Genomic DNA, 8,228 nt, shown 5'->3' on the forward strand with positions numbered 1-8,228 from the left:
GGTCTTCTTCTTGGTGATGTTGGAGGGTCAAGACTTTGGAGACAACAAGTCTGGACTTGAGTCTTCATCACAAAAGACTTGTTCTTCTTTATTGTTCACTTGGCGGTGCATGGCGACTTGCTCGAGGGCTTCCACTTCGCCTTCGCTCATGGAGTCATAAGTGCCATCGTCATTGAAGACCATGGTTCACTTGTTGGTGCACTCGTAGGACTTGTGGCCTCGGCCTCCGCAAGTGAAACACTCGAAGGAACTCATCTTGACGGTCTCATCAGTCGGGGTAGATGATGAAGAAGCTCTCGACTTGAAGTTGCTCGTAGGAGGATGGCTTGTAGTTGACGAAGCTTTCTTGGAACTTGACTTGTCGCCGATACTTGGTGATTCTCTAGTTGAGGTAGGAGTTGTCGAAGTCACGGGAGCTTGATAAGAGGAGCCGTAGGTCTTGGACGAGAACTTGGCATACCTGAAATCATCTTGCACTTGGCGTTCCGCTTTGATGGCTTGGTGCACTAGCTCGATGAGGTTTGAGTATGGTTGGAAGTCGGCGATCTTCTTGATGGGATGGTTGAGGCCATTCAAGAAGCGTGCCATTGTTTGTTCATCGTCTTCCGTGACATTGGCTCTTATCATTGCAATATCCATCTCCTTGTAGTATTATTCAACGCTCTTGGTTCCTTGCTTGAGTTGTTGGAGTTTCTTGAAGAGGTCGCGGTTGTAGTAGGTAGGCACGAAGCGCGCTCTCATGACATCCTTCATTTGTGCCCAAGTAGTGATGGGTGGTTCACCTCTTGCCTCGCGGCGCTCTATGATTTGTTCCCACCAAATGAGGACATAGTCTTCGAACTCAAGGGATGCCATCATGATCTTCTTCTCTTCTTCATAATTGTGCAAACGGAAGATCTTGTCAACTTTCAATGCCCATGAAAGGTATTCTTCGGGATCGTTGCTTCCGTTGAACTTGGCATGGTGAACTTGAGCTTGCCGTAGCGTTGTTCTTCATTGTGTTGGGGTCAGGGATGATGACGCCCATGTTGTAGATGATTGTTCAACTCGTGGTGTTCTTGATGCGGAGGGTTGTCAACCTCGTGTTGCTCTTGTCGCGGAGGATTCCCATTGTCTTCATGCTCTTGATGAACTTGATGATCTTGGCGAGCTTGTGGAGGAGCGCGTCGAGCTCGAAGAGGAACTTGACGATGCACGCGAGCGTGAAATCTTTGTTCTTGAATTTCTTCGCGATGTGCTTCTTCTTGTTCACGGGCTTGTCGGCTTCGGACGGCAATGGCTCGACTCGAATCGTGTAGAGCTTGTTGCGCCGCAAGTGCTTGAGCGTCACGGAGTTGTTGTGCTTGACATTGTGCCTCGGCATCTTGGGCATTTTGGTGTAGACGTGCTCGCTCTTCCTCTTCATGTTGGCATTGACGTTGCCGTTCTCGTGCAAGCGCAAAGGCTTCTTGAGTTTGACGTTGTCGGTGCTCTTGAGAGTCAGTGTCTCTTAGGGGATTGAGGCTTGCTTGACGGTCGGCGCGCGCGGCTCGACGAAGAGTGTTCGATGTCGGTGTACTTGAGCCGGAGAGGGTGAAGTCGGAGTGGCGGCTTGAATGGCTCCTTCTTGAAGTGGAAGACGAGCTGTTGAGCAACAAAGCACGAATTTCGTCCATCCTTGCATCATTCTCTTGCTTGTGATCGTCGAGCTTGTGGTCGAAGTAGTCCTTTGTACGTTGCTCGGAAAGTCGCAAGTCGGCGGCAAGGTTGTCGATGCGTTCACTCATCGCTTGTTGCTCTTGATGCAAAGCACGTTGTTCGCCAAAGAGGTGAATCTTGGTGACGAAGGAGTTCATGTCATCGTCTTGCTCCATGAAGAGTGGGTTGGTAGAAGTACTTGGCCTATCCATCATTCCAAGACAAATGTGAGTGGTAGAAAGAGAAGAACGAATACCAAAATGTACCTTGACCGAAGTTGAAAGTGAATCGATGATCACTCCAATGTAGGACAAGGAAATAGCCCAATTGGTACGAATTCTCGTCGGTTTATCACACCTACACAAGTAAAAGCTTATGGTGGAGCTTGGTTAGGATGGTGGCACAATTTTTAATGCGAATGTAAGCAAGATTCAATAATGTTGAAGAAGATTCGCAAGATGCAATGTAACAAGTAGACCAAGCATATACGGTACACAGAAACACACGCGCAAATAGATAAGTGGGGTTGTGCAACCAAGGGTGAGCCAAAATGTGGAATCCACAAAAATGCTCTTGTTGCACAACACTAGAGAGACGCTAGCACGATTGCACGATAGGCGGATACAAGAACTTGTGCACAACCTACTTAGCAAAAATGCAACGACTTCTATCCCAAATATGTTCTATGCAAGGTGTTGCTATGATATGATCCAAGATGATCGAGTATGACAATCTTAATGTTGTATGATGCTATGGTTCTTGCTTAAAAGCTCTTTGCTTATCTTTCCTCTTTGCTTAAAAGCTTGGTTGGCTCTTTGATGTGTGAGCTCTTTTCTCATGCAATGCTTGACGAACCAAGATAGCAAGTGAGTATGCGATGACAACTTTGTGACACAAGAGATGATACCAATATAGGCAACAATGATGTATGTATGTATGCTATGGGAAGTATGATCACTAATGTGCACAAGTCTCGTTGCCGGCAATACTCAATGGCTAGTCTCGATGGGTAAGCAACGCAAAGGAGTAAGGCTAAGGTGGCTATCAATGTAATGGCAAGAGTGATATGTTCAATACCAAGATGAGGTTACCGGTCTTGCTTCCGGTATGGTGTCAAAATGGTGGCACGAATACCAAGTCGTAGTCGAGGTGGTCGTTGTTGATGACGCGTCCGTGGCGAAAAATGAGCGGCGGTAATGTCGATGTCGAACCGTACCTAGATAGCTGAAACACAAAAGGATACGGCACCGCAACTCAAATTCTCAAAACCAAGTGCAAGCAAAATCGTCGGAGTAGGTAGAGGGTAAGTGGTGGTGTGGGTTGGGATATTGGCAAAGTTTGCGGAAAGTCGATGGTGGTGTAGCGGATGATGTGGTGGAAGGAGCGGTCGTCCGGAAGTGGACAGATGTCCGGTCGCCGGTCGTCCGGTACAGTGACGGTCGTCCGGTGCTTCCTGGGTCGCCGGACATCCGGTAAAGTGACGGTTGTCCGGTGGGTCGGGGTCAACGCGAAATTTCAGATCCGGGAGGCGGTTTTGGGCGGAATATGGGGATTTTGGGAGGGATTTCGAGGTGGATATGGTGGGGGGAAGGCTAGATCCACTTGCAACACAACAAATTCACGGATCACAACCAACAAAACATCATCAAAACTCACAAAACACAAGAAAAAAATTTGGGGCTATTTTTGTGGGGATTTTCGGATTAGAACGAAAAACAACAAAATCAAGCTAGAAAAAGAAGAGGGGGCTCTGAAATCGTGAACAACCTTGCTCTAGATACCAAGATGATGTAGGGTAGAGACTCTAATCGCCCGATCTTTCACGAAAGGAGCGGATCCCGGGGAAATCACGAAGAACACGAGGAAGAACGTAAGGAAAGCACACGAGGAAATCACTAAACCGACACGAATAAGTCACACATGGGCTAGATCCTCGAGTACATAGAACGATACACGAATCCACAGTCAACTAGGGACGATACACGATAACCAGTTCCTCTCCGTGAGGAGGTCTTGATGGGGCCGCCCAAGAGGGGGTCTTGATGATCTTCTCCGCAAGGAGGTCTTGAATCCGCTTGGGGGATCTTCTCCGGTGGAGGCTCGAATCTCCGAGGAGAAGGTAACCAAGTGGATGAGCAAAGCTCTCTCACAAATGTGAGCTAAACCTTTTCTAACCCTAGCTAGGATGAATGGGGGGTCTATTTATAGTCTAAGTGCAAATGGGGGTGAAGTGAAGGGATACATGGGCCTCGGGCCCGAACACTGTGCGCAGACAGGTACCGGACGTCTGCTGGGGACCGGTCGTCTGGTGGCTCAGGAGCTGCCGGACGTCCGGTGTCCTCCGGTCGTCCGCTGGTTCCGTTCTGTGATGGGGGTGCCGGACGTCCGGTAGCTTCGGACTTCCGCTGATGTTGGCTCGGGTGCTGGAGCGCCGGTCGTCCGGTCCGGACCGGACGTCCGCTCGTTTGCTTCGGGTGCAGGGGCACCGGTCGTCCGGTCTGGGCTGGACGTCCACTCGCTGGAGCTCGGCTGATGCTTCAGGCGTCGGACGTCCGGTCCCGGCCGGTCGTCCGGTGGCTAGGACTTTTCCTTCAGCCCTCCTTCTTCTCCGTCTTCTCGTCCATTTTCCTCTTCTTCTTGTCCTTGCTCCTTAGCTTCTCCATGGTGCCTGACTATGCACAAAGTATCCATATGAGGTAATAGCCATGCTTCATGTTCATCGAAGTGGAATTGTGAGAGGAGAGATGTCACCTCGGTTTCAAGAGCTCTTGCACGTGATCGAGTCATGGGTCCACTAGGCAGTTGATGAGACGATGGTAGGTCCATGGGGATGACCTTGGATGCTCCGCATCATAGTGGGTCCCACGCATCAGCCGCAGACTGTGTAGAATCGATGAAATCACTAATGCACGCGGCCAAAATTTGGGTCCCATGCAAATTCATCCGGCCTTACATGTCGGCCCCACGCGAATGCATGCTGCCTTAAATGTCGGCCCCACGCGAATGCATCCAGCCTTACATGTTGGCCCCACGTGAATGCATGTGGACTTACATATCGGCCCCATGCGAATGCATGCATCCTTACATGTTGGACCCACACGTCAGCACCGACGTAGTGACGGTTGATGTCTACTACACAACCTTCTTCTTGTAGACATTGTTGGACCTCCAAGTGCAGAGGTTTGTAGGACAGTAGAAAATTTCCCTCAAGTGGATGACCTAAGGTTTATCAATCCGTAGGAGGCGTAGGATGAAGATGGTCTCTCTCAAGCAACCTTGCAACCAAATAACAAAGAGTCTCTTGTGTCCCCAACACACCCAATACAATGGTAAATTGTATAGGTGCACTAGTTCGGCGAAGGGATGGTGATACAAGTGGTATATGGATGATAGATATAGGTTTTTGTAATCTGAAAATATAAAAACAGCAAGGTAACTAATGGTAAAAGTGAGCGTAAACAGTATTGCAATGCTAGGAAATAAGGCCTAGGGTTCATACTTTCGCTAGTGCAAGTTCCCTCAACAATAATAACATAATTGGATCACATAACTATCCCTCAACATGCAACAAAGAGTCACTCCAAAGTCACTAATAGCGGAGAACAAACGAAGAGATTATGGTAGGGTACGAAACCACCTCAAAGTCATTCTTTTCAATCAATCCGTTGGGCTATTCCTATAAGTGTCACAAACAGCCCTAGAGTTCGTACTAGAATAACACCTTAAGACACAAATCAACCAAAACCCTAATGTCACCTAGATACTCCAATGTCACCTCAAGTATTTGTGGGTATGATTATACGATATGCATCACACAATCTCAGATTCATCTATTCAACCAACACATAGAACCTCAAAGAGTGCCCCAAAGTTTCTACCAGAGAATTACGACGAGAACGTGTGCCAACCCCTATGCATATTTTCATGGGCGGAACCCGCAGGTTGATCACCAAAACATACATCAAGTGAATCACGTGATATCCCATTGTCACCATAGATATCCACGGCAAGACATACATCAAGTGTTCTCAAATCTTTAAAGACTCAATCCGATAAGATAACTTCAAAGGGGAAACTCAATCCATTACAAGAGAGTAGAGGGGGGAAGAAACATCATAGGATCCACATATAATAGCAAAGCTCGCGATACATCAAGATCGTAACACCTCAAGAACACGAGAGAGAGAGACAGACAGAGAGAGAGAGAGAGATCAAACACATAGCTACCGATACATACCCTCAGCCCCGAGGGAGAACTACTCCCTTCTCGTCATGGAGAGCACTGGGATGATGAAGATGGCCACCGGAGAGGGATTCCCTGTAACGCCCTCGATGCGGCTATATCTCCCACGTGTCGAAGCATGACTTAGAGGCATAACCGCATTGAAAGCAATGTCGCAAGTGAGGTAATCTTCACACAACCCATGTAATACATAAGGGACAGAGGTACATAGTTGGCTTACAATCGCCACTTCACACAATACATGAATAAAGCATTACATCATCCAGATACAATCAAGGTCCGACTACGGAACCAAAATAAAAGAAGACTACCCCAAAAGCTACACAGATCCCCGATCGACCCCAACTGGGCTCCACTACTGATCAACTAGAACGAAACAACACAAAGGACAAGATCTTCATCGAGCTCCTCCTGAGCTTGGTTGCGTCATCTGCACGGTAACCTCGGCACCTGCAAGCTGGTTTTGGAAGTAACTGTGAGCCACAGGGACTCAGCAATCTCACACCCTCGCGATCAAGACTATTTAAGCTTAAAGGTAAGGTAGTGGTATGAGGTGGAGCTGCAGCAAGCGACTAGCATATATGGTGGCTAACATACGCAAATGAGAGGGAGAAGAGAAGGCAAAGCACGTTCGAGAAGCTATGATCAAGAAGTGATCCTAGCACAACCTACGTCAAACATAACTCCAACACCGTGTTCACTTCCCGGACCCCGCCGAGAAGAGACCATCACGGTAACACACGAGGTTGATGTATTTTAATTAAGGTCAACTTCAGGTTTTCTACAACCGGACGTTAACAAATTCCCATCTGCCCATAACCGTGGGCACGGCTTTCGAAAGTTCAAAACCCTGCAGGGGTGTCCCAACTTAGCCCATCACAAGCTCTCACGGTCAACGAAGGATATTCCTTCTAGCGGGAAGACCCGATCAGACTCGAAATCCCGGTTACAAGACATCCTTGACAATGGTAAAACAAGTCCAGCAAGACCACCCGATGCGCCGACATCCCGATAGAAGCTGCACATATCTCGTTCTCAGGGCAACACCAGATAAGCAATCCATACAACTAAAACCAGCCCTCGAGTTTCCCCGAGGTGGTGCTGCAAGGGGCTCTAGTTTGGACCAACACTTAGACAAGCACTGGCCCGGGGGGTTTAAAATAAATATGACCCTTGGGCTGGCCTAACCCAAGGGAAAAAAGGCTAGGTGGCAAATGGTAAAACCAATGTTGGGCCTTGCTGGAGGAGTTTTATTCAAAGCAAACTGTCAAGGGGTTCCCATTATAACCCAACCGCGTAAAGAACGCAAAATCCGGGAACATAACACCGATATGACGGAAACTAGGGCGGCAAGAGTGGAACAAAACACCAGGCATAAGGCCGAGCCTTCCACCCTTTACCAAGTATATAGATGCATTAATTAAATAAGATATATCGTGATATCCCAACAAAATATCCATGTTCCAACATGGAACAAGCTTCAATCTTCACCTGCAACTAACAACGCTATAAGAGGGGCTGAGCAAAGCGGTAACATAGCCAAACAACGGTTTGCTAGGACAAGGTGGGTTAGAGGCTTGGTTTAACAATATGGGAGGCATGATAAGCAAGTGGTCGGTATCGCAGCACAGGCATAGCAAAAGAGCGAGCAACTAGCAAGCAAAGATAGAAGTGATTTCGAGGGTATGGTCATCTTGCCTGAAATCCCGCAAGGAAGAAGAACGAGTCCATGAAGAAGACAAACGTACGTAGTCGAACGATTCCTCACAAACGCGATGTTACCGGAACCAACCCGAAGAAGCAACACCGGAAAGAAGGCACACAACATAGTAAACAAACATCACATAAGCATGGCACGATGCACAACCAAGTATGATGCATGTCCGTTTTAATGAAGCATGGCATGGCAAAGTGCACAAACAATCCTAAAAATTAAGTGGAGCACAATATGCAACGAGTTGCATATTGACGAAACACCACATTCGACTATTTAGTTCGATCTCGTTTATGTACCCCAACAATATTAAATGTTGTTAAGCATGTCAAGAGGTGAAACATAAAGTAATTATCTATCTAAACAATTTAAATGGGGCCGGATATAGCAAACAACAAATCCGGTAAATCCCCATATGCATTTAGCAAATTAATGCAAACAACAATTTTAAACATTCTTGATGTTGTTAACATGATGCGGATGACATATGTAAGTTTATGCAATTTTTATGAAAATGTTGGCATGATAAGATATGAGGCATTTGTCATCGTGGCGGAAACAAAAGGGGTGCCACGGCGGTGATAACGAAACGGT

The sequence above is a fragment of the Triticum urartu genome, chromosome 1A, assembly GCF_056163025.1.
Source record: "Triticum urartu cultivar PI428250 chromosome 1A, HENAU_Tu73, whole genome shotgun sequence".
Taxonomy (NCBI): domain Eukaryota; kingdom Viridiplantae; phylum Streptophyta; class Magnoliopsida; order Poales; family Poaceae; genus Triticum; species Triticum urartu.